Consider the following 27,131-nt stretch of genomic DNA (forward strand, 5'->3'; position numbering starts at 1 on the left):
GTTTCTTAATCAATAGCCTGACTTGTCAGCACCAAGTAAATACAGCTTTGATTTGAGGAGAAAGAGGAAGCCAGAGAACACGGCTGCAGAAGCACACAGAGAAGGAATCCTTTCTTCCATAAATTAATTACTTCATTAAGTCAACAAATAATAGCAATTCTTTATGCAGTGATTATGTACCAGGCACTGCTCTAAGTGCTATATGTAATACATATTGACTCATTTAATCCTTACAATCTGTCAAGGTGTTGTGATGATCCCTATTTACATGTAAGGGAACTAGAGAACAGACAGGTTCATAGTTACTGAACTCTATCATAAGTCAGGCCCTGTGCCTAGCGGCTGGAGACGTGGTTGTGAATAAGACAGACGTGAATTCCTGTCTCATAGTGCACAGAGAATACTAAAGGGATATGGATGAAAAACAAACAGGAAATTTACATAGGAATCTCACATAGTATGTCAATTAGGGATGCTTTTGGCTGCAAGTATCAGGCAACCTCACTATAGTGGCTTAAACCCTAGGGCTTTATCTTTCTCTCCGGAGCAGAAAATGAGAGCATGCTGGTGCTGGTTCTATGGCTCAAGGATCTTCATGTGTGTGGTCTTTCCCTTATGGTCATAGGATAGCTGGACAGCTCCAGTCATCACCCTTGTAATTCAGAAGAAAGATGAAGAAAGGGAAGGGGCAGTCCCTGTAACAGGCAGTGATAGCCAATTTCTGCGTCTCTCCTGGGCCAGACGTGGGTCAGATGGAGACCTCTGCCTGGGTGGTCACTAAGGAGAAGGGCACTATATTAGTCCGTTCTTACGCTGCTGTTAAAGACATACCTGAGACTGGGTAATTTATAAAGAAATAGAGGTTTAATGGACTCACAGTTCATGTGGCTGGGGAGGCCTCACAATCATGGCAGAAGGCAAAAGGCATGTCTTACATGGCAGCAGGCAGGAGAGACTGAAAGCCAAGCAAAAGGGAAACCCCTTATAAAACCATCAGAACTCATGAGACTTATTCACTACCATGAAAACAGTATGGGGGAACCACCCCCATGATTCAGTCATCTCCCACTGGGTCCCTCCCACAACACTTGGGAATTATGGGAGCTATAATTCAAGATGAGATTTGGGTGGGGACACAGCCAAAACTTATTACTCTGCTCCCAGCCCCTCCCAAATCTCATGTCCTCACATTTTAAAACTAATCATGCCTTCCCAACCATCCCCCAAAGTCTTAACTCATTTCAGCATTAATTCAAAAGTTCACAGTCCAAAGTCTCATCTGAGACAAGGCAAGTCCCTTCTGCCTATGAGCCTGTAAAATCAAAAGCAAGTTAATTACTGCCTAGATACAATGGGGGTACAGGCATTGGATAAATACACCCATTCCAAATGGGAGAAATTGGCCAAAATGAAGGGGCTAAATGTTCCATGCAAGTTCAAAATCCAACGGGGCAGTCAAATCTTAAAGCTCCAAAATGATCTCCTTTGACTCCATGTCTCACATCCAGGTCTCACTGATGCAAGAGGTGGGTTCCCATGGTCTTGGGCAGGCACTGATGGTGAAGGTCAGTCAGCCAACCTACAATGTCAACCACAGGAAATACAATGGAAGAAATCAAACAGGATAATGGGATAGAGGGCTCCTGGATATAAAGTGGTTGGGGGAGGTGACGTTTGAACAGAGACCTCGTGACCCAGAGCCAGCTCTGCAAAGACTTGGGACAGAGTATTCCATACAGAGGACATCACAGTGCTAAGACCCTCACTTGGAAGCAAGTGTGGTGAGGACTTGGGAGAGAGAGAGGTCCAGGGTGGCTGGAGCCTGGGAATAATGGGCAGTGAGGCAAATCCAGACCACAGAGGAAGACACAGGGGCCAGAGTGTGCAGGGCCTTTGAGGTCCTATAAGAAGTTTGGATCTTATTCTAAGTGTGGTGGGAAGTTACTGGAAGCTTTTAATCAGGGGAATCACATGATCTGATTCATGTCTTCAAAGGAATTATTGGGGCAGAAGAGCAGTTGTGAAAGTCACAAGGTTGAGACTTAATTCTGGGTAATGATACAGCTTTTCCCAGCTCCCACCTTTTCTGCCTCTTGTACCTCCACCACCCCCTTTTGATTTCAATGGAGATCCTAGAGGGCTGGACTGCGTCCTGCTCATCTGTCTCCCTGGGACCTATGCAGAGCCAGGCATGTGGCAGCACTTGGTAAACACTGGTTGGGTTGAACTGGACAGAGGCTCTACTCCAAGGTTCCCAAGCTCCTGTCAATTACACTCCACTCTTATGGTTTTTGACTATATCAGTGGCTCTTAGCTGGTTGAGTTTGCCTCCCAGGGGACATTTGGCAATGTCTGGAGCCATGTGTGGTTGTCACAACCAGAGAGAGAGAGAGCAGGGGATACTACTGGCATCTAGTGGGTAGAGGCCAGGGATGCTGCTGAACCCCCTACAGCTCATAGGACAGCCCCCACAACACAGAATTATCCGGCCCCAAGTGCCAATAGTGCTGAGGTTGAGAAAACTTGGACTGAATCTACACGCCAGTTCTATGACTTCCTTAATATTTTCCTTTCAATTAACTGACTTTTTAAATGAAAAACATTAAAGAAATCATGTATCACTCCCCTAAATAAGAAGCCATTGTCACTTGCCATAAATAGATGATAATTGAAACATAAATACTCAGAAAACAAAAACTGATTTTATTCTAGCTGGATATTGTTACTAGTTTGAGGCTCTGAGCCTGAAGCTTGGATTCTCTTTGCTAAAAAGAGTTAGGTCAAGGTCATGAAAGACTGAGGAACTGTTCCAGATTAAATGTGAGTGAAGAAAAATGACATATAAATGCAATATGCTTGCGGATTGGATCCTGGATCAGAAAAAACTAAAATGACTGAAATGACTTCATTGAGACAATTGGCAGACTTTGAATATGGATTGTATATTGGGTAATGGCACGGTACCAATATTAAATTTGCTGAATTTGGTAACTACAGTGCGGTTATGGAAGAGAATGTCCTGTTCTTAGGAGATACATGGAGTATTTAGGATTTTTTCTTGAGACGGAGTGTCACTCTTGTTGCCAGGCTGGAGTGCAATGGCACGATCTCGGCTCACTGCAAGCTCTACCTCCCCAGTTCAAGTGATTCTCCTGCCTCAGCCTCCCGAGTAGGTGGTACTACAGGCATGTATCACCAGGCCTGGCTAATTTTTGTGTTTTTAGTAGAGACGGGGTTTCACCATATTGGCCAGGCTGGTCTCAAACTCCTGACCTCAGGTGATCCATCCGCCTCGGCCTTCCAAAGTGCTGGGATTACAGGCGTGAGCCACCACGCCTGGCCAGGAATTAAAGATCATGATATTGGCAACTGATTCTCAAGTGCTTTTTAAAAAAGTGTGTGTACATGTTGTATGCATATGTATATACACATAGACTTATAGATATGCATATACCCAGAAAGACAGACAGACAGACACACACACACACACACACACAGAGAAATGTGGCAAAAATGTAAACAGAGGTAGAAGCTAGATAAAGTGTATATAAGAGATTATTTTACAGTTCTTGCAACTTTTTCTGTAGTCTTGAATTTTCGTAAAATAGAAATTAAAAGCAAGCAAGCAAACAAATAAAAACGCTCCTAAATTTACCTCTAACATAACCAAAGTCTCAATTTTTTTCCTCTTTTTTGATACAAGGTCTCACTCTGTCACCTGGGCTGGAGTGCAGTGGTGTGATCATAGCTCACCACAGCCTTGACCTCCCAGGCTTCAGCAATTCTCCCATCTCCCTTGATGCATGCCTGTAATCCTACTACTCCACAGGCTGAGGCAGGAAGATCTCCTGAGCCCAGGAGTTTGAGTCCAGCTTAAGCAGCATAGCAAGACCTCCGTCTCTAAAAATTTAATTTAAAAGGATTGAAAGCAAACAGAAAGCGGAATGACTTTCTCACTGTGATTCAGTGTTTTCAGGCAAGGGTCAGTCCAGTCAGAGGCTGCTGCTAGCTCAGCAGTCAGGTCCTCCTCTTCAGTCCAATAAAATAACTAGTTTTCAGACTCGGTTTTCTCAGCTACAAAATGGAGATAACACAACGTACTCCAGGTGCAGAATGGGGGCGGGTCTCCCTGCTCTTGGAGGTCTCGATAATACTGTCTTGACTCGCCACCTCCACCCACATTCCAGACCCGGGGAAATTCCAATGCCCTTGCAAAGATGTCATCGAATCCCTGGCACCTTACATTCTCACTGTCACCTAGGGATCTACTTCCTCCTGTCTCTCGGCCGACCTATTGTTCTCCCTCTGATTCTTATGGCGATATATTTGTCTTTACCATCACAGGAATTCAATCCCGTGCTGTGATTTCCAACACACACACAAAGACAAAGACACACACAAACACACCTGGACACACACAAACTCACAAACTGAGGCACACAGAGACAAAGACACACTGAAGCAGACAGACACAACAGTACACACAGACTCAGAGACAGAAACATTCACAGACACAGACGCAGACACACAAAGACACACACAGACACAGTTATACAGACATGTACCCATAGACATACAGACACACACGGACACACTTATATAGACACACACCATAGACGTACAGACACATACACACATAGACATTCACAGACACACAGACACATGCATACATACCTATAGGCATACAAACACACAGACACACTCATACAAATACACACAGAGAGAGATACAGACGCACTCATACACACCCATGGACATACCAACACAGAAGCACTCATACAAATACACACATACACACATACAGACACAAAGACATAGATACACTCATACAAATATACACCCATGGACATAGAGACACACACAGACAGTACACTCATACAAATACACACATATGCATATGCACTCATACACACACACAGACACACACATAGATATACAAACACACTCGTATAGACACACATTCACAGACACACACACAAATACACTCATACAGAACACACATTCACACACATAGATATACAAACACACTCGTATAGACACACATTCACAGACATACACACAAATACACTCATACAGAACACACATTCACAGACACACCAGGTCTGCCTGTGTGGCAGACTTCACAAGGTTCAGGGGCTCTGGAAGGGGTTTTCAACGCACACTTATGAGTATTGGGTATCTTTCTCCAGAATCCCCCAAACATCCTTCCTTTCCAATCTTCTTTTATTTTGCCTCCCAAATATTCTTCTCCACCTTTTTTCTGATCAGAACAATTCATTTCTTTTCAACTCTCTGATTTTGAGCTCTGCCCTGGACTTCCCTTTACATGCCTTCCCTCTCGTGAATGTGCGCTGCTGAGACCCAGGCCTTCCAATCTGGTCTCTTCCTCTCACATCAAGTTTTGCAAGGGGAAAAGACCAGCAGAGAGACTGATTTCCCCATCGATGTGAAGCGCGCCACCCACCCTTACACAACCTTAAAATGCAAAGTGGTCATACTTTGTTTTGTTATGACCATTTAGAGAGGGTTTTGCATGGGGGGGTGCTGATGTTTCCTTTGTTCTTTACGTGGTAGGATTGTTGGGAGGATTACATGAAATGAGGGAGGAGGAGTCGTGGTGGCAGTGGTGGTGTAGACAAGGATTGAGGATTCTATTCTTTTTTAAAAAAAATTTTTATTGATACATAATAATTGTACATATTTATGGGGTACATGTGGCATTTTGATGTGTAGAATGTGTAATGATCACATCGGGGTATTTAAAATATCCATTACCTTGAACACTTATCATTTATCTGTGATGGGAACATTTCAAATCTTCTCTTCTAGCTATTTTGAAATATACAGGCCGGGCACAGTGGCTCACGCGTGTAATACCAGCACTTTTGGGAGGCCGAGGCAAGCAGATCACTTGAGGTCAGGAGTTCGAGACCAACCTGACCAACATGGTGAAACCCATCTCTACTAAAAATACAAAAAATTAGCCAGAAACGGTGGCTTATGCCTGTAATCCCAGCTATTCGGCAGTATGAGGCAGGAGAATCTCTTGAAACTGGGAGGCAGAGGTTGCAGTGAGCCGAGATGGTGCCATTGCACTATAGCCTGGGCAACAAGAGCAAAACTCCATCTCAAAAAAAAAAAAAGAAAGAAAGAAAGAAATATACAATAAATTGTTGTTAACCACAGTTATCCTGCTGTACTATCAAACACTTGAATTCATTCTTTCTATCTAACTTTATGTTTGTACCCATTAGCCAACCTGTCCTCATCCCCACTCCAACACTTCTGGAAACCACCATTCTACCCTCTGCCTCCACTTTTTTAGCTTCCACATGTAAGAACATATGATATTTGTTTTTCTGTTCCTCGCTTATTTCATTTAACATAATGGCCTCAAGTTCCATCCATGTTGCTGCAAATGCCAGGATTTCATTCTTGTTTATGGCTGACTGACATACAATGGTGTTCCATTGTATATATACATTTTTTTTTTAGAGATGGGGTCTCACTACATTGCCCAGGCTGGTCTCAAACTCCTGGCCTCAAGTGATCCTCCCACGTTGACCTCCCAAAGCATTGGAATAATAGGCACAAACCACTGTGCCCAGCCCTCTGTGTGTGTGTATGTGTGTGTGTGTATAAATGGATATATGTAATATCCATTTATATCATGTATATATACACATTTACATTTTCTTTATCCATTCATTTGTTAGACAGTTAGGTGGAATCCATATCTTGGCTATTGTGAATAGCACTGCAATAAACACTGATGTAGCCGAGGCAACATAGTGAGACCTTGACTCTACAAAAAAATATTTTTTAAAAAAATTAGGCTGGGCACAGTGGCTCACATCTGTAATCCCAGCACTTTGGGAGGCCAAGGCGGGCATATCATGAGGTCAGGAGTTCGAGACCAGTCTGGCCAACATGGTGAAACCCTGTCTCTACTAAAAATACAAAAATTAGCCGGGCATGGTGGCGGGCACCTGTAATCCCAGCTACTCAGGAGGCTGAGGCAGCAGAATCACTTGAACCCGGGAGGCAGAGTTTGCAGTGAGCCAAGACTGCACCACTGCACTCCAGCCTGAGTGACAGAGCAGGACTCCATCTCAAAAAAAAAATAAATAAATAGTTAGGTGTGGTGGAGGGCATCTGTGGTCCTAGCTACTCAAGAGGCTGAGGCAGGAGGAGCCCAGGAGTTCAAGGTTGCAGTGAGCTATGATTGTGCCACTGCATCCAGCCTGGGAGCCAGAGTGAGGCTGCCTCTAAAATAAATCAATACACACACAAGCAAACATGGGGATGCAGATATTTCTTTGATATATGGATTTCCTTTCCTTTGGATAAATACCCACTAGTGAGATTGCGAGGTCGTGTGCTAGTTCTGTTTTCAGTCATTTGAGAAACCTCCTTACTGTTTGACGAGTCTATTCTAAATCAACTTATGGCCTAGTGATCATGGTGATCTGTGCCACTGCCCTCAAACACACCAAGCTCTTTCCTGACTCAGGGCTTTGCGCGTGCTGTTCCCTCTGCTGGGGTTCTCCTTTTCCCATTCTTGACATATTTAGATCCTTTTCATTTTTTCTTTTTTAATTTTATTTTATTATTATTTTTAAGATGGAGTCTCGCTGTGTCACCCAGGCTGGAGTGCAGTGGTGCAATCTCAGCTCACTGCAACCTCTGCCTCCTGGGTTTAAGCAATTCTCCTGCCCCAGCCTCCCAAGTAGCTGGGATTACAGGCACCTGCCACCACGTCTGGCTAATTTTTGTAATTATAGTAGAGATGGAGTTTTACCATATTGGCCAGGCTGGTCTCCAATTCCTGACCTCAAGTGATCCACCGTCCTCAGCCTCCCAAAGTGCTAGGATTACAGGCATGAGCCACCATGACCGGCCCTTTTCATTCTCTAGCTCTCAGCTTCTATGTCATCACTTCAGGAATTCCTTTCCTGGCCTCCTTATTGATTTCCTTCATGGCATTTGTTACAGCTCACAATGATTTTATTTTATTTTTTGTACTTTGTTTTGGTCTATTTTCTCCCGCTAGCTAGTAAGCTCTCTGAGGACAGGAACCATGTCTGTATGTTCACCTTTATATCCTCAGAGTCCATCATAGTACTTAATAAGCATTTATTATTGAACGAAGCTCCCCCTTAAAGTTCTCCCCCAAGGAATGGAAGCTCTGAAGGGCCTTACTTCTTATACCAGTTTTAGAACAGAGGGTTTCCAGATTCACATTGCTGCTAGAAAACCCTATCAGCAGTAAACAGGTAAACTGAGCACCTCATTAAAAAGCAAAAAACCTTTTGATCTCAAAATAATTTCAGACTTAAGGAAAAGTTGCAAAAGCAACAGCACATTCCCAAAGACCCTCCACCCAGCTTCTCCTAATATTAGCATGTTTTATAACTATAGGACAATGCAAAATGAACTGAGAAGTTAACATGGAGGCCAGGTGTGGTGGCTCATGCCTGTAATCCCAGCACTTTGGGAGGCTGAGGCGGGTGGATCACCTGAGGTCGGGAGTTTGACACCAGCCTGACCAACATGGAGAAACCCCGTCTCTACTAAAAATACAAAATTAGCTGGGCATGGTGGCACATGCCTGTAATCCCAGCTACTAGGGAGGCTGAGGCAGGAGAATCACTTGAACCCGGGAAGCGGAGGTTTCCGTGAGCCGAGATTGCGCCACTGCACTCCAGCCTGGGCAACAAGAGTGAAACTCCGTCTCAAAAGAAGAAGAAGAAGAAGAAGTAGTTAACGTGGGTACAATATTACTAACTAATCTATCGACTGTATTCAGATTTCACCAGGTTTTCCCTCTAATGACCTGTTTCTGTCCAGGAACCCACATTACATTTAGCCATCAGTTCTCCTTAGTCTCTTCCAGCCTCTGACAATTCTTCAGCCTTTTCCTTGTCTTTTATGACTTTGACACTTTTGAAAAATACTGGAGGGACATTTTGTAGATGTCCCTCCATTTGGGTTTGTCTGATGTTTTCTCATGATTAGACGGAGGTTATGGGTTTGGGAGAAGAATAATAGAGGTGAAATGCCATTCTCTTTGAATCATGTCTATCATATCAACATATCAACGTGACTTATTACTAGGGATGTTAACTTCAACCACTTGATTAATGTGGTGTCTGCTGGGTTTCCTCACTATAAAGTTACCATTTTTCTTTTTGTCATTAATTAATCTCTCGGGGGAGATACTTCACGACTATCTTGTTTCTCCTCAAATGTTTGCTCACTTAAACTTTAGCATCCATCCATGGATCTTACCTGCAGAAATTTCTACTGTGGTGTTCTAATGGTGATTTTTTTTTATTTCCCTCATTGCTTCTACATTTATTAATTGTTTTGTTTGTTTTGTTTTTGAGACAGAGTCTCACTCTGTCACCCAGGCTAGAGTGCAGTGGCACAATCTCGGCTCACTGCAACCTCCGCCTCCTGGATTCAAGTAACTCTCATGCTTCAGCTTCCCAACAAGCTAGGATTACAGGTGTGCACCACCATGCCCTGGTAATTTTTGTATTTTCAGTAGAGACAGGGTTTCACCATGTTCGCCAGGCTGGTCTTGAACTCCTGACCTCAAGGGATCCCCCCACCTCGGCTTTCCAAAGTTTTGGGATTACAGCCATGAGCCACCACGCCCGGCCTATTAATTGTAATTCTTCTTAAGAAAAGAGTTCCTTCCTTCTTTCCTCCTTTCCTTCCTTACTCCTTTTCTTCCTTTCTCATTATTATGGACTCATGGGTATTTATTCTATGACTTATAATCCAATATTAACATTAGTTTGTTGCTCAAATTGTTACATCTCTGGCCATGGGGAGCTCTACATCCTTCCAATAAACCCCAATTATTTTTTGAGCAATTCCCTATTTTCTGGCATCACAAGGTATTCTACAGGCATTTTGTATTTTCTCCGCTCCAGTTCTGGAAGTAACCACCTCTCCAAGGAGCCCTGGTCTCTCTTTTTTTGGAGAATGGTATTTAGAAACCAAGATCTGAGTGGTAGGTGTGCTCACTGCTAGTGGAGAATCCTTGCTGCTGGAGTCTCTCAGTGTTCAGAGCTTGAGAATATATTATGTATACCAATCCATGCATGCATGGATATATCTATCTATCTATGTATCTATCTGTCTATCTATCTATCCATCCATCTATCCACCTATACCTATCTCTACATATTAAGAAACTTTTAGTTCATACCAATACTACTGATTTCAATTCATCATCACAGCACTCAGTCTAACATCCCTCTTTCCCCTGTTTGTAACTTTGTTTTTTAATTGAAAGACTGATGCTTAAATCCTGGTAAGCTGTAAAAATATCCTCCCCTCTCACCCTTCCTCTCATCTTTTCTCCTGTGGAAATGATTGACATAAGGATGCAACACTGAATGCTAGATATTGCAGACAGAGGCTACAGGAAAGAGAGCTGAGCTGACATCACGGTCCTTCCTACTGCAAAAAGCACTAATTACACATTTTATACTTTATCGGCAGTGGGGGTGCAAGAGGGTCGGCCTGGGCTCTGGAATGTGAGCTCACTGTTCCAGCCAAAAAATGAGTCAGTTGAGATGGGAATGCAAATTTATTTGAGCAGTTGTGTGTCAACATATTTCCGGAAAAAAAAAATTGTGTGTGTGCCTGTTTTCTGCTCCAGCCTTCTGGAAAATACTGTCACCCGATGGCCCTCTTACTTTGGCGACAATTCTTGTTCCTGGGGGCACCTTACCTCTTGCCTTTTAACCATCTCATTGATTTCTGTCCCCTTCATCTTCCAACACACATGTTGTTCCCTTTCCTTTTCTTCTGACTTCCCATCTTTATTTTCCTTTTCACAGACCCTGTGAATTTTCACCTCCAAGCAGATCCTAGTGGAAACCTTTCATGGCTGGGTCATCAGAATCTTTTCAATGCAAAAAGCCAAGCTTACATTTCCCTTTATTTTGTTGTCTGGGACTTGGTTTTTTCCTTAAGTTCCCTGTTCTTGTAATACTTTGGGTGTGGAGGAATTTTCTGTTTTTCCGTCCTTTCATAACAGTTCAGAGTTGTTCACTATGAAACCCCGAGGAATGCTTCGCTGAAAACCCAAATTTTGCCTACCACACTCTGGATATGCTAAAGATAACTAAGGCAAGGCAAGATTGGCTCACTCTGATGGCAAATGAAGCGCTTGTTATTCAAAACTAAAGAGTCCAACTCTGAGCTCCTCCTGGGAGGAAAGAAAATAAGTGTGTTCCAGGTATTATTCCTTTTAGTGTTATCAACAATTCCAGAGGCCCACGGGCCTGTTTGGGATCCTGCCATTCCCAGAGCCAGGGGTGGGGGCCACCTTCACAGTGACCTGAGCTGACCAGAAATAAACCCAGAATACCCCGGAGCAGGGAGATGTCAAGTCAGTGGGAGGGAGAGCCTACGGAGAGCCCGTATTTTCTTAGCTGTATCCAGGAAGCCTGGATGGAATGGGCTTGGCAGGCACCAACTTCCTGGGGAGCCAACTGGGCAGCTTCCCGGGGGTGCCAGGAGTGCAAAATCACCACTGGGGCACTGAACCATCATAAGACAATGAAGAACTCATTTCGCGAATTCCAAGAACACCATCCGTTCTCGGAAGGAATCTTTAGCAAAGTCACTTAGGGTTGGCGGGAAGGGAGGGAGGATGTGGTGAGTAATCATAAGAATAACTACAAGTAGCTACAAGGGCATGCTCCATAGCTTTAATAATAAAAAGAAGGCAACAGTAATAGAAATAATGAAGGCAGCTGGAATTTAGTCCGATTCTTCCTCACGAGCCGGGCAATGTACCCAAGTTTGTTGTACACATCAATCTCATTGAATTCTCACAACGACTGTGTGAGGTAGGTACTGTCTCAGATGTGTCATTTCACATCTGGGAAACAGGTCAAGAAGAATGAAATATGGTGCTTGTAGCTGCAAAACTACAAAGTGGCAAAGACTGGATCAGAACTCTCAACTTGCTTTCTTAAATATTCTTCTGTGTGGTCTTACTGGAAGGGCTTTTCTTTAAACTAAAACATATTTATTTATTTTTTATTTGTATTTGTATTTTTTTGAGACAGTCTCACTCTGTCTCCCAGGCTGGAGTGCAGTGGTGAGATTTCAGCTCACTGCAACCTCTGCCTCCTGGATTCAAGAGATTCTCGTGCCTTAGCCTCCCGAGTAGCTGGGATTACGGGTGCGTGCCACCACGCCCAGCTAATTTTTTCTATTTGTAGTAGAGACAGGGTTTTGCCATGTTGGCCAGGTTGGTCTCGAACTCCTGGCCTCAAGTGATCCGCCTGCCTCGGCCTCCCAAAGTGCTGGGATTACAGGCGTGAGCCACCGCCCCCGGCCCAAAGTAATACATATTTAATCCTTTGTATAACTCATTATTGACATAATATTTTTTCCTTTTATTTTTATTTGCCACATAATAATTGTACATATTTATGGGATACAGATATTTTGATACATACAGACAATGCTCAAATCAGTGTAATGATCAAATCAGGGTATTAACATATCTAGCACTTCAAACATTTATCATTTCTTTGTGTTGTAAATATTCAAAATCCTCTCTTCTAGCTTTTTGAAAATATACAATAAAATATGTTAATTATAGTCACCATACAGTACTACAGAAGCCTAGAACTTACTGCTCTCATCTAGCTGTAATTTTGCTAATCCGTTAATCAACCTCTCCCTGCCCCCTCTCCCCGCTACCTGGAAGGGTCTGCCTTGTAAGCTATAGGCTTTGGTTTTGCTGAGCTAACTATTCAGGTGGTCATGGCTGATATTTTAGTATAAGTGTTAGGATGCTAGTCAGATGACCCAAGGACAGGACGACAAGCTCTGCCCTCCACACAGATGCAATCTAATGACAGAGGCATCCAGTCGGCAGGTGCAAGGCCATTTGCAGGGCCACACTGTGGAAGATGGTGACAGCACATCAAACTGAGTGTCCAAGGATTATGCCTGCAAACCATGAGTGTTCCAGTGTTTGGAGGCAAGGTTGTGAGAAAGGAGGAAAATCATGCTGGACAGAAGGACAGGCGTGAGCCAAAACACAGAGGAAATGGCACAGCATGTGCCTAGAAAGAGAAGCTTGGAGTTGGCTAGAAGATAGGGTCCAAGGTGAAGGGGAAGACAAGAGCTAAAGCTGGAGAGATAAGCAGGGGCCTTGTGCAAACCAGTGGGGCCTCGGACTTTAAATATGGAAGGACCTGGGTCTGAATTCCAATTTAGCCATGTGCTCGCTGTATGATCATGGGCTACATTTCAGAACCCTTCTCAACTCCAATATTCATATCTGGAAAACACAGAGACATGTAATTTTTTTTTTTTTTTTTTTTTTTTTTTTTGAGACGGAGTCTCACTCTGTCACCCAGGCTGAAGTGCAGTGGCGCAATCTCAGCTCACTGCAATCTCTGCCTCCTGAGTTCAAGCAGTTCTCATGCCTCGGCTTCCAGAGTAGCTGGGATTACAGGAGCCCGCCACCATGCCCAGCTAATTTTTGTACTTTTAGTAGAGACAGGATTTCACCATGTTGGCCAGGCTGGTCTCGAACTTCTGACCTCAGGTGATCCGCCCGCCTCGGCCTCCCAAAGTGCTGAAATCACAGGTGTGAGCCACTATGCCCGACTGAGACACATAATTTTATGATATATACGTTAGGCTGAGAGCCTATGCACCCAGTCTTGGGTCACACAGTTGATGAATGGATTCGCCAGGAAACACATCTATTTTTATTACAGGTCAAGCTTTATAGTTCATAAAGCTCTCATATATTCTCACTTCATTTCGCAGGTTTCAGGTCTCTTAACCTGTTTGAATTTTCATTTTTCTCTCTCGGCACCAGTCTTCTCCAATCTATGTAGCCCTCAAGGGTAGGGACCACATCCTATTGTTCATCACAAGTGGTCCATGGTAATGCAGGGGTCTCAGGCTTGGCAGTGCAACAGAATCACTGGGAAGCTCCAGAAATCTGCAGAGATCTGGGCCTCATCCAAGGTGTGTTGAACCAGAATCTGTAGAACTGCTGCCTGAGCTTTTTCTCTTATCCAGGTGGGGTTTGGAAACACAGCAGAAATATGTTCAAGGGAATCAGTGAGCAAGTGACCATCCTAGATATATCAGGCGGGATAGGCTAGTGCATGCTATGACAGCCATCAACCAGGAGCTGCTTAAAACAACCAAAGTTTGGCCGGGCGCAGTGGCTCACGCCTGTATTCCCAGCACTTTGGGAGGCCAAGGTGGGCGGATCACGAGGTCAGGAGATCGAGACCATCCTGGCTAACACGGTGAAACCCTGTCTCTACCAAAAATACAAAAACTTAGCCAGGCGTGGTGGTGGGAGCCTGTAGTCCCAGCTACTCAGGAGGCTGAAGAAGGAGAATGGCGTGAACCTGGGAGGCACAGCTTGCAGTGAGCCAAGATGGCGCCACTGCACTCCAGCCTGGGCGACAGTGCAAGACTCCTTCTAAAAAAAAAAAAAAAAAAAACAAAGTGTGTGTTTTGCTCGTTATGTGCCCACGATGGGTTTGCTGAGGGCTCTTCTCAACAGAGCCAGCGCCATCCTGGGCATTGCTATTTGCCCTGCCAGAGACACAGAGCTCTGGCCCAGAAGAGATACATACTCTCTCCATTCACACTCCTTGGCCAGAGCTAGTCAGAACACCTCACCCAAGTGGAAAAGGAAGTGGAGCCCTGCATGTGCCCAGAAGCTGGGGAGCCTGAAGTCATTGGTGAACAGCACAGATAACTACCAGGTTCTATGAAGCTGGCATCACTAACTTCATTTCACAGTGAGACTTAAGAAGCTTGTTCAAGGCCAGACAGCAAATATGGAGCAGGATTTGAGGTCTTTTTTTTTTTTTCGGTCTGGCTCAAGGTCATCTTTTTTTTTTTTTTTTTTTTTTGTAACAAAGCTGGATAGTGCAGGGCACTCAGTCTAGTGGTTAAAAGCCTGGAATCTGTACTGCCTCCAGACCCTCAGCTCTACCACTTACCAGATGTGTGAGCTAGGCAAGTAATGGAACCACTTTACACCCATCAAAGAGAGAGTCAAAGGAGGGGGAGGGCCAAGGAAGGATGTATTTTCTGGAATGAAGTGTTTGGAACCAGGTAGGACTTGCCTGAGTAGGACTGGTAAGGTGGGGAGGGAATAGATTTTAAAATTGCACAGAATTTAAGGTGGTTCCTGACATAGCCAGGAAGGAGGCATGCTTATTCCCCAGAAATTGCTCCCTTCCTCCCTGTACCAGTGTAAATATTTGGGCTTCAAAGAACAAAGAAGCCAACTGGAGTTGGTCTGACCACATGCATTAGCTCAGGGAAGAGAGTGGCCAGGGCTTTGTGGGTCTGGGGTCAGTCCAGCAGCTTGGTGATGTCATCAAGGACCCAGATTTTGTTTTGTTTTGTTTTGTTTTGTTTTTTGAGATAGGGTCTTGCTCTGTCACCCAGGCTGGAGTGCAGTGGCACAATCATAGCTCACTGCAGCCTCAACCTTCCAGACTCAAGCGATCTTCCTGCCTCAGCCTCCTGAGTAGCTGAGACTCCAGGCACCTGCCACCACTCCTGGCTAATTTTTATATTTTTATTTTTTGTAGAGATGAGGGTCTCGCTATGTTGCCTAGGCTGGCTTTGAACTCCAGGCTTCAAGTGATCCCTGTGCTTTAGCTTCCAAAGTACTGGGATTACAGGCGTGAGCCACCCACCCAGCCTCCAGGATCTTTTGGCATCTGTGCCATGCATGCCCTATGTTAAGGCTCATTCCCATCACAGCTGTGGGGAAAGCCATTGGTGGCAACAGAGGTTCCAGGTAAGCAGGGGGAGTGGGCTGTCTTCCTGGGTTCTCCCTTACAGCAGAGAAAGTTTGCCTCCCCACTACCCCCGGTGAGCCCCTGTCCAAGTCTCACAGGCTCTGATTGGTTTTGGCCTGTAAGGGGTCGACGTCCTTGGATGGAAACGCGAGCTGGTTTAAGCAGAATTGGGAATGCAATAGAGGATGTTAGGTATCCCACAGAATCACTGGGAGGGCCAGAGAAAAGAACTTGAGGCTAAGCTTCTAGGAAAAATGCCCCAAACCACACTGCAGGCCTGGCTGGATGAACTAAACTCCACCCTGCTCCTGCGCCATGAAGCATCAGTGCCAGGAGCCTGCCCTCACTTTAGCCGCTGCTGCCGTCAGCACGGGGCCCACTATGCCACTGGGAGCTCGACCCTGCAACCACTACCCCCAAAGCCAGCCACTTCTGCCACTGACACTTCAACATTCTCATGGGGTGCCTCCAGGTGACAGAGCCGACATCATACGGCTTGTCTTAGTTGCAAGGAAGGCAGGAGATCTGCATCTTGATATCTTCTCCGGGGTGCCCGGACTTACAATGTGGGATTTCCTCAAAGACAGATAGGTTACAGATACAACGCTGTCTCCTACATCCTGCCCATCCTTGATCCAGCACTGGGTGCGGCAGAGGTGGCAGGATTGAGCTTAGATTGACCAACAGGAATGATGAGTATCTGAGGACCAACGACGTTGCTCACAACACCCTTCTGCTTCTGGTTTGATTTCTTTCTCTCCACTGCCTCCATGTGCTCGGGGTGCACATGTGTCTCAAGATGTCATTATTTTTTTAAAATCACATGTATTATTATATATTATGCCCCAATCACATAATCTATTGTTTTTTAAATTATAGTTTCAGGGGCACATGTGCAGATTGGTTCTATAAATTGCATGTCGACAGGGTTTGGTGTATGTATTATGTCGTCACCCAGGTAATCAGCATGGTATCCAATAGGTAGTTTTTTGATCCTCACTCTCCTCCCCGACTCAACCCGCAAATAAACCCAAGTGTCTATTGTTCCCTTCTTTGTGTCCACATCTGCTCAATGTTTAGCTCCCACTTATAAGTTAGAACACGTGATGTTTGGTTTTCTGTTCCTGCATGAGTTCACTTAGGACAATGGCATCCAGCTCCATCCAACATTCCTGTTGGTCAATCTGAGCTCAGTCCTACCACCTCTGCCGCACCCAGTGCTAGGTCAAGGATGGGCAGGATGTAGCAAACAGCTGTCGTACCTGTAGCCTATCTGTATTGAGATGTCCATGCTGCAAAGGACATGATCTCATTCTTTTTCATGGCTGCATAGTATTCCATGGTGTATAGGTACCACATTTTCTGTATCCAGTATACTGTTGATGTGCATTTAGGTTGATTCTGTGTCTTTGCTATTGTAAACAGTGCTGCAATGAACTTACACATGCATGTGTTTTTATGGCAGAATGCTTTATATTCCTTTGGATACATACCCAATAATGGGATTGCTGGGTCCAATGGTAGTTCTGTTTTAAGTTCATTGAGAAATTGTCAAACTGCTTTCCACAGTGGCTGAACTAACTTATATTATCACCAGCAGTGAATAAGCATTCCCTTTTCTCCACAGCCTCGTCAGCATCTGTTATTTTTTGACTTTTTAATAATAGCCATTCTGACTGGTGTGAGATGGTATCTCACTGTGGTTTTGATTCGCATTTTTCTGATGATTAGTGAGGTTGAGCATTTTTTCATATGCTTGTTGGCTGTATATATGTCATCTTTTGAAAAGTGTCTGTTCATGTCCATTGCCCACTTTTTAATGGAGTTGTTTTTTGCTTGTTAATTTAAGTTCCTTATAGATTTTGGAATTAGATCTTTGTAAGATGCTTAGTTTGCAAATATTTTCTCCCATTGTGTGGTTTGTCTGTTTACTCTGTTGATAGTTTCTTATGCTGTGCAGAAGTTCTTTAGTTTAATTAGGTCCCATTTGTTGATTTTTATTGAAATCGTTTTTGGCATCTTCATCATAAAATCTTTGCCAGGGCCTATGTCTAGAATGGTATTTCCTAGGTTTTCTTCAAAAGTTTTTATAGTGAGGTTTTATATTTAAGTCTTTAATCCATCGAGTTGATTTTTGTACATGGTGTAAGGAAGGGGTCCAGTTTCAATCTTCTGCATATGGCTAGCCAGTTATCATGGCACCATTTATTGAAAAGGGAATCCTTTCCCCATTGCTTGTTTTGGTCAACTTTGTCAGAGATCAGATTGTTGTAGATGTGCAACTTTATTTCTGGGAACTCTATTCTATTCCATTGGTATATGTATCTATTTTTGTACCAGAACCATGCTGTTTTGGTTACTGTGGCCTTGTAGTATGGTTTGAAGTCAGTAATGTGATGCCTCTGGCTTTGTTCTTTTTGCTTAGGATTGCTTTGGCTATTTGGGTTCTTTTTTGGTTCCGTGTGAATTTTAGAATAGTTTTTTCTAAGTATGTGCAGAATGTCATTGGCAGTTTGATAGGAATAGCATTGATTCTGTAGGTTGCTTTGGGTAGTATGGCCATTTTAACAATATTGATTCTTCCTGTCCATGAGCGTGGAATGTTTTTCCATTTGTTTGTGTCATCTCTCTTTTCTTTCAGCAGTGTTTTGTAATTCTCATTGCAGAGTTCTTTCCCCTCCCTGGGTAGCCGTATTCTTAGGTATTTTACTCTTTGTGTGGCTATTGCAAATGTGATTGCATTTTTGATTTGGCACTCAGCTTGGATGCTATTGGTGTATGGAAATGCTACTGATTTTTCTACATTGATTTTGTATCCAGAAACTGTGCTGGAGTTGTTAATCAGATCTAGGAGATTTGGGGCTGAGACTAAGGTTTTCTAGGTATAAAATCTCATATTATCTTACAAACAGGGATAGTCTGACTTCCTCTTTTCCTATTTGGATGCTTTTAATTTCTTTCTCTTGCCTGATTGCTCGGCCAGGACTTCCAGTACTATGCTGAATAGGAGTGGTGAGAGTAGGCATCCTTGTCTTGTTCTGGTTTTCAAGGGGAATGCTTCCTGCTTTTGCCCACTCAGTATGATGTTGAAGATGCCTCTTAAAGCCCGGTGTGATGGTGCACCTGCAGTCCGAGCTACTCAGGAGGCTGAGGAAGGGAGACCACTTGAGCCCAGGAGTTCAAGGCTGTAGCATGCTATAATCACACCACTGCACTCCAGCGTGGGCAACATAGCAAGACCCCATCCCTAAAAAAAAAATTTTTTTAATGTATTTTAAGGCTCTGGTCCACCCTGCCCTCCCAGCCACTAACACTTAGCACTTACCTCCTCTTTGCTGATCTCTAGAATGCTCTCCCCTCTCCTTCCTGCCTAGTTCTCTCTGATGCATCCTTCACAGCACAGTCCAAGCAAGTTCTTTCCTACCCTTCCATCCAGCCATTTTCTTGTCATTTGCTCCTCTTTTTCATTCTACTTACTACATTGTATTTCAACTTTTATTGGTTTAATTATTTAATTAACACCTCTCTCTTCCTCTAGACCATAAATGCCATGAAAGCATGGACTATACCTGTCTTGCTCATAGTTATTGACATACTAGCTGGCACTTAAGTGCTTAATACATTTTTTATTGAATGAATGTGCATAAAACAAACCCCACTATAGGACTTTATAAAATTCTTCTTGGATCAAAAGACACTTTAATAGTGCTTTTTTTTTTTTTTGGAAACCATACCTTATTTTTTATTTTTAATTTATTTTTATTGATTTTTTAAATTTATTTTTTAATTATTATTATTTTTTGAGATGGAGTCTCACTCTGTTGCCCAGGCTGGAGTGCAGTCACGCGATCTCGGCTCACTGCAACCTCCGCCTCCTGGGTTCAAGCGATTCTCCTGCCTCAGCCTCCTGAGTACCTGGGATTACAAGTGCATGCCACCACACCTGGCTACTTTTTATATTTTTAGTAGAGATGGGGGTTTCACCATGTTGGTCAGGCTGGTCTTGAACTCCTGACCTTGTGATCTGCCCACCTCGGCCTCCCAAAGTGCTGGGATTATAGGCATGAGCCACCGTGCCCGGCCTATTTTTTTATTTTTTAAAACCTCTTACTTTTAAGCTCTGTTGGACTTGATGGAAACCATACCTTAAACCTTTAGGGGTGTGCATATGAGACTCAACTCTGTGTTTTTGTTTTTTATAGAGACGTGGTCTCTCTCTCATGCCCAGGCTGGAGTGCAGTGGCACGATCACAGCATCCTACAACCCCCAACTCCCTCTCCCTCCCACCTTGGCCTCACCAGTTGCTAGTACTACAGGCACAAACCACCATGCTTAGCTAATTTTTTAATGTTTAATTTTTTGTAGAGACAGGGTATCATTATGTTGCCCAGGCTGGTCTCAAACTCCTGGCCTCATTCAATCCTCTCTCCTTAGTCTCCCAAAGTGCTGGGATTACAGGAGTGAGCCACCATGCCTGGCCAGAATTACCCATTTTGTTTCTTTGTTGTTTTCAAAGAATAACGCCCCGTGGTCTTGTTATGCCCACCCCTTCCCCATGAGGATCACTTCCACAGGTCCACAGGGAGCCACTCACATTGATGGGAAAGTATGGCACATCTTGTGTCAGGACGGAAACCTAAATTTGGCACAGCAAGGCCTGAGGTTAGTGGCAACTTCAGTTCCTATAAAACGTTCCCTCAAATCATGATGTCACTTTGGTGTTAACCCTTTTTTTTTTTTTTTTTTTTTTGAGACAGGGTCTCCCTCTGTTGCCCAGGCTGGAGTGCAGTGGTGTGATCTCTGCTCACTGCCAGCCTCTGCCTCCTGGGTTCAAGTGATTCTCATGCCTCAACCTCCAGAGAAGCTGGGATTATAGGCATGCGCCACCACACCTGACTAATTTTTGTAATTTTAGTAGAGACAGGGTTTCACCATGTTGGCCAGGCTGGTCTTGAACTCCTGACCTCAAGTGATCTGCACGCCTTGGCCTGCCAAAGTGCTGGGATTATAGGTGTGAGCCATGGTGCCCAGCCTGGTGTTAACCCTTAACCACATCAAAATTCTCTTAAGTTTCAGCTCAATTTTTTCTTCGCTTTTATTTTTGCCTATGAAGTGACTTCCAAGTCATATCTTTAAAAATATTTGGGTGGCTTTTCCTATAAAAGCAGAGTCCTTTATAAAGCAGACTGTCCCTCCCTCAGGAAATTGGGAAGAGATTGCTTCAGGAGAGCTGGTATCCTTTCATGACTAGGGGGAAGTACTGGAGTAATTCTGCCCATTTTGAAAATATTTATTGTTCTCAGAATTATTTATTTCATTCAGAAATATAATTAAAAACTAATTTTATTTTTATTATTTTTGAGACAGAGTCTTGCTCTGTCACCCAGGCTGGAGTGCAGTGGTGTAATCTCAGCTCACTGCAACCTCCACCTCCTGGGTTCAAGAGATTCTTGTGCCTCAGCATCCCAAGTAGCTGAGACTACAGCCACCCGCCACCATGCCTGGGTAATTTTTGTATTTTTAGTAGAGATGGGGATTCAACATGTTGGCCAGGCTGCTGTCGAACTTCTGTCCCCAGGTGATCCTCTCACCTCGGCCTCCCAAACTGCTGGGATTACAGGCATGAGCCACCACAGCTGGCCTAAAAACTAATTTTATTTCTGAATATGAGCCCATCCTCCTACTTGAATTGCTATTTCTACTGGGCAATGAGGAAAGGATAAAATATCACAAAGAATCCACCCATGGTAATAATAGCTTTGATTTACTGAGTGCTTAATCTTGCAAGGCACTTTTCCGTATGCTTCACATATATTAAGTTGGTTAATTTTCCCTACTCATGTTCTTATGTTAGATGAGAACACGAGGCACTGGCCACCCAGAGGAGAACATAACAGCATCTTACACTGGAGTCCTGACCTCAGGGGATTTGGGGATTTTCTGTTTCATAAAGATAAAGGCTTTTGAGGTAGGGAATAGCCTTGTTGGTCACGAAAGGCAAAGTTTGTGCATTTGGAAACAGGCTGATCTGGGGTGGAACCAACCACTTGCCAACTGTGTGTTGTTGCGTGTTGTGTGTGTCGTTGCGTGTTGCTGTGTGTGTTGTTGGGCATGTCCTCTCACCTCTTATGTTCCTGGTTTTCTCATCTGTAAAATGGGGACAACCATAACTTCCACAGGGGATTTGTGACGGTTGATTTTAGGCATCCGTTTGGCTGGATTAAAGGATACCCAGATGGCTGGTAGAGCATTACTTCTGGGTGTGTCTGTGTGGGTGTTGCCAGAAGAGATTGGTGTTTGAATCAGTGACTGAGTAAGGAAGATCTGCCTTCATCGCCATCAGTTGAGGGCCTGGATAGAACAGTAGAAGAAAGACAAATTCTCTCTTTCTCTTCCGGAGCCAGGACACTATCTTCTCCTGTCCCTCAACACCAGAACTCCAGATTCTCCAGCTTTTTTTTTTTTTTTTTTTTTTTGAGATAGTCTCACTCGATGCCCAGGCTGGAGTTCAATAATGCAATCTCAGCTCAGTGCAACCTCCTCTTCCCAGGTTCAAGCGATTCTCCTGCCTCAGCCTCCCCAGTAGCTGGGATTACAGGCACCCATCACCACACCAGGCTAATTTTTGTATTTGTAGTAGAGAACATGTTGGCCAGGCTGGTCTTGAACTCCTGACCTCAGGTGATCCACCTGCGTCAGCCTCCCAAAGTGCTGGGATTACAGGCATGAGCCACTGCGCCCAGCCCAGGTTCTCCAGCTTTGGACTCTAGGACTTGCTCCAGTGGCTCCCAAGTTCTCAGGCCTGTAGCCTTGAACTGAGAGTTACACCATCAGATTCCCTGGTTCTCAGGCCACAACTGCGACTGAGCTATGTCACCAGTTTCCCTGGCTTTCCAGTTTGGAGATGGCACATCGTAGGACTTCTCAGCTGCCATCATACATCCCCTCTTATGAATCTATATAGTTTTTCCTTTTTTAGAGACAGGGTCTCACTCTGTTGTCCAGACTGGAGGGCAGTGGCACAGTCAGAGCTCACTGCAGCCTCGACTCCTGGGCTCAAGAGATCCTCTCACATCAGCCTCCAGAGTAACTGGAACTCCAGGCATGTGCCACCATGCCCAATTCTTTTTATTTTTTTGTAGAGACGGGGTCTCACTGTGTTACCCAGGCTGGTCTAAAACTCCTAGGCTCAAGTGATCCTCCTGACTGGACCTCCTAAGGTGCTGGGATTACAGGAATGAGCAACCTTGGCCAGCCTACATCTATCTAGAACCTAGTAGTTGTGTTTCTCTGGAGAACCCTAATACAGGGTTGTTGGGAGGGCTAAATAAATTAATAAATAGACAGCACCTGGAGCAGGGCTCAGCACTTTGTAGCTGCCCAGCAGGTGTGATTTTCCTTCTTCACCCACTTCCTCCATCTGGTGAGTTGAGTGAGGTTGAAACATGCAAGGGCACCCACATGCTCTGGCCTGTACACAGCAGTTGGTTCCGGGGAGAGTGGACAGGTGTGGAGCATGGGCAGGCCAGCACTTGCTGACACTGATGTGATTATCAGGTGGGCTGGGTAAGCCCATGCAGACCCTGTTGCAGGTGGAAGGCTACCTAGAACCTCCAGGGCTCCTGATCTTACAGCAGCCGGCCCAGATGAGCTAGCTCATGCTCGCTTGCTTGCAGAACAGGACCTACCTACAAGGTAGTGCTGGGCTCCGGACTCAGACCCAGGTTCAAATCCTATTTCACAATGGAAACAGGCTACTTACTCCACCTCCAGGATTGCAAGAAGATTGGTATGACCTTGATATGCCCGCAATAAATGTTAGCCCCTCCTCTTTACAAACAATTATTATTTCATTAAGACTTACTCCTGGGAAGAAGTCACACTTTTCTGTGTGCTAACATCATGTACATTCTGATTCTCTGTCCTGTGTGCCATTCCATCATGCTCTCTCCCTGCAAAACGCCACCAGTCTAAGGAGGAGACAGAACCGCATAAAAATAGTCACACAGTCTTCAGAGCTGCACAGGGACTGGCACAGGGGCTTCACAGGCCTTGGGAAGTTTGTAAAGTGAGGGAGAAGCACTTTACTGTCGCCAGCTCCATTGAAAACAGACAGATTGTAGCAAATGACTTCCCAGGAGCTCCTCCTCTCACCTTGGTGAATGTTGGGAGAGAACGAAGAATGCGGCTGAGAGGCAGCGCCTTGAGCCTTGAACGGAAAGAGGGACAGGGCCTGGGGGCTGTCACTGAGGTGCAGAAATGGGTTTTGGGCTGGGCATCAGACAACCCCAGATCCCAACACTGGCTCAGCCAATTCCTGGCTGTGTGACATGGAGCCATTACTGTACTTTGCTTGCCAGGCCTCCATTTTTCCTCTCTCTAGAATGGGGAGGCTGGTAATGCCCACTTTGGGGGGCAGTGTGAGGACCGAAGGGGGCTGTTAAGTGCTCGGCGCGCAGCGAGCACTCAGGACAGGTGGCAGCGGTCACTTTTGTCGCCGCCGTCCAAGCCTTTGCAGAGGCTCAGGGCCGAGCCCCGGACATGCGCATGCGCACGCGCACCCGGCCGGCCAGGTGAGAAGGAGGCGGCCGCCTCGCACCTGGGCTTTAACCCTTCCCAGTCACGGGAGTGGGCGGAGTGCACGCAGGGACGGAGTCGGGGGCGAGCAGCGAGAGAGGCCGGGCTTGACCCTTGAGGCGGGGTGGGCAGCGTCCGGGGAGCGCGCCGAGCCGCTTCTAACCTGGGGTCCGCGCGCGCCGCGGGGAGGAGGGGGAGTGCCGAGGGGAGCGAAGTCTCGCGAGATCGCGCGGCGGCGGCGGGAGCGGCGGCGGCGGCAGCCGGGGAGGTGAGCGGCGGGCGGTGGCGGCCGTTGGGGGCTGAGGCCGGGTGAGAGCGGCCGAGACCGAGGGCAGGGTGGGGGAGCGGGCCTGGTGAACGTCCCGCGTCCCAGGCGGCCATCCCTGTTCGTCCCCGCAGCAGCTGCGGCGCCGCTTGGTCCGCACCGTCCCCGGGACTCGCGCGGGGCGGGGCGGCCGGGGCCGCGGGCCGGTGCCTCCTTCAACCGGTCCTCGCGCCCGGGCGCGACCCCGGGGCCGCCTCAGTGTCCATCTCGACTGCAGAGTGGGCCCTGCTGACAGTGGCAGCGGCGTTTATGGAGCCTCTGCTGTGTGCCGGGCACTTAAGTTGCGCGCTTGCACGCCGGGGCTGCACAGAGAGGTGGAGCGCCCGGGCCAAAGCCACACTGCGAGGAGGCGGTGGGAGGGGACCGGGACCCCGGCGCCCCCTTCCTCTTCCCACCTCCCACTCCCCTCAGCCCTTTTCTCCTGGGGTCCCGACCGGGCTTCAGAGGGGGTGTCTGGGAGCGCCCTGAAATTGGATGCAGCTTGGTGTATGGGTTTCTTGGGAGAGAGTTTTTCCAGGGCTTTTGTCTCGTTCCTAAAAGGGTCCCCGATCCCCAAGTGGTCAAGAACCATTGTTTGGCCCTGCTTGGAAGCAGAGGTGGGCTGAGAGCAGCGGGCGTGTGCTGGTAGTGGGGTGTCAGGCCCAATGAAGTGGAATATTGGAGCCCAGGGCTTGCCTTAGGCGAAGGAAACTCTTCTCTGAAAGTTCGATTTTTGTTTCAGCACGCGATTCCACTCTTGGGAACAGTGGTTCTCAACCTCGTCAGAATCAAGGTCCCTTCTTCCCCCTTGCAGCAAACATGTATAAAGCCCTCTTTACTACCCTGAAATGAAATTCATAAACAATGTAACCTCCCTACACACATCCTTGAAAAGCAGTATGATGGTTTGATTGAAGCGTAAGGGCGAAATAGAGAACAGTATATGACAGATGTTGCTGTACCGTTCACATCTAGGACATACTCTTGTGCTGGAAGACGGTATATACTGGGGTGCTTGTGCCAGCTTCTAATGAGTACATTTGTATTGGTTAAAAAAAATTAGGAGGAGCTATTTCAAACAAGAGCAAGCCTGGGCAATATAGCGAGATCCCACCTGTACAAAAAAAGAAAAAATTAGCGTGGTGTGGTGGCGCACACCTGTAGTCTCAGCTGCTTGGGAGGCTGAGGTGAGGGGATCTCTTGAGCCCAGGAGTTAAAGGCTGCAGTGAGCTGTGATTGCACCACTGCCCTCCAGCCTGGGCTACAGAGTGAGGCCGCTACTTCAAGGAAAGAGCAGAGATACAGACGGAGGTTGGGAAAAACACCTAGGTTGGCATAACCTGTTTCTTGCGAATTAAAGAGAGAAACAACCTAGATTGAACTAGGGATAACATGGCAAGACAAATAACAGACTGTCTCAATAAATACGTAAATATTAGCACAAGCCCTCCATGGATCCATATTTTTAAACTATATTGTAGAATTTTTTTGTGTCACACACTCGAAGGGACAATACTGGCTTCCTAACAATTACCATTGGTAATAATTAATAAAATATTAACAAGGTTGAAAATTTTGGGTTCAATATCAGTATCTCACTTGTTTGTATATGCTCAGTATTCTGATACTACAATTGTATGTTAACGGTGTGTGGTGTGAGGAAACGATCGCTAATGTTTAGACAGTTTTCCCTTACTCTATTTAAGCTTCCCTTGCTACTTTCTCCTACATTACTGGAGTTTCCCTGCAATTTCTTGGAAAAACTTTTAAATATTGTAAAGTAATGCCAGTTTATAGTGGGCTTAATCTGCCCGTTCATTTGAAAGACTCTCGTACCAGGCAAATCTTCATTATACAGATCTGTCCCACCTATGTGTTGTGTGAAGTCTTTTAGATCCAGGCCCCCTAAACCCTAAATGCCAGCGGTGTCCCCCAGTCTCTTTGATAACTAAAAATGTTCGTTGGGGGCAGTTCCAGCTCCTTGGAGAACCACTCCAAACATCAATGTTATCTAGTCAATTATAATAGGAATTATAAAAGGAAATTTAACAGACAGTTTTTGCTGAGAGTTTTGTTTTGTTTTTTCTTTCTTTCAGAAGTGTCTGACGTACAAAAAGCATGCTTTTGGTTAGTGGCGCTTTCATTGATTATTCTAGAATCTCAGATGGGAGGTCAGGTTAGTACCTGTGTCCCACTGTCTGAAAGATTGGCTGTGTTTAATGGAAATGTTGACAACTAAACACTTGAATCAAGTAGCAGATTGAGGTTAGATTGGAGTTGGGAAGCAACAGCAATAATGTGTAGAAATAAGTCTTAGTTAAGTATAATCTAAACTGGTGTAATCACCCTATAAATAGCTTCTTCTGCTTACTAATATCTATATTAGAGAATTTGGAAAATGCAGATGTAT

The 27,131-nt window shown here is 45.3% G+C and overlaps 1 protein-coding gene across 20 annotated transcripts in view; it reads left to right on the forward strand.

Annotated features, from left to right (window-relative positions):
* MRTFB (myocardin related transcription factor B) overlaps window positions 1-27,131 on the forward strand; it is a 272,986-nt gene that overhangs the window by 51,742 nt on the left and 194,113 nt on the right. For 7 of the 20 annotated variants that reach the window (XM_063796697.1, XM_009430333.4, XM_054668219.2 and 4 more), the window contains exon 1: window positions 24,612-24,685. The exons of 1 other annotated variant lie outside the window; for it this stretch is intronic. The gene's annotated coding sequence lies outside the window, so the exon portion shown is untranslated. Of the gene's footprint in view, window positions 1-24,391; window positions 24,727-26,817; window positions 26,898-27,131 lie in introns of those variants that run through there. 12 more of the 20 variants (XM_001146929.8, XM_054668218.2, XM_001146453.8 and 9 more) reach the window with 6 other exon arrangements.

This window comes from Pan troglodytes, chromosome 18 (assembly GCF_028858775.2).
Source record: "Pan troglodytes isolate AG18354 chromosome 18, NHGRI_mPanTro3-v2.0_pri, whole genome shotgun sequence".
Classification (NCBI taxonomy): domain Eukaryota; kingdom Metazoa; phylum Chordata; class Mammalia; order Primates; family Hominidae; genus Pan; species Pan troglodytes.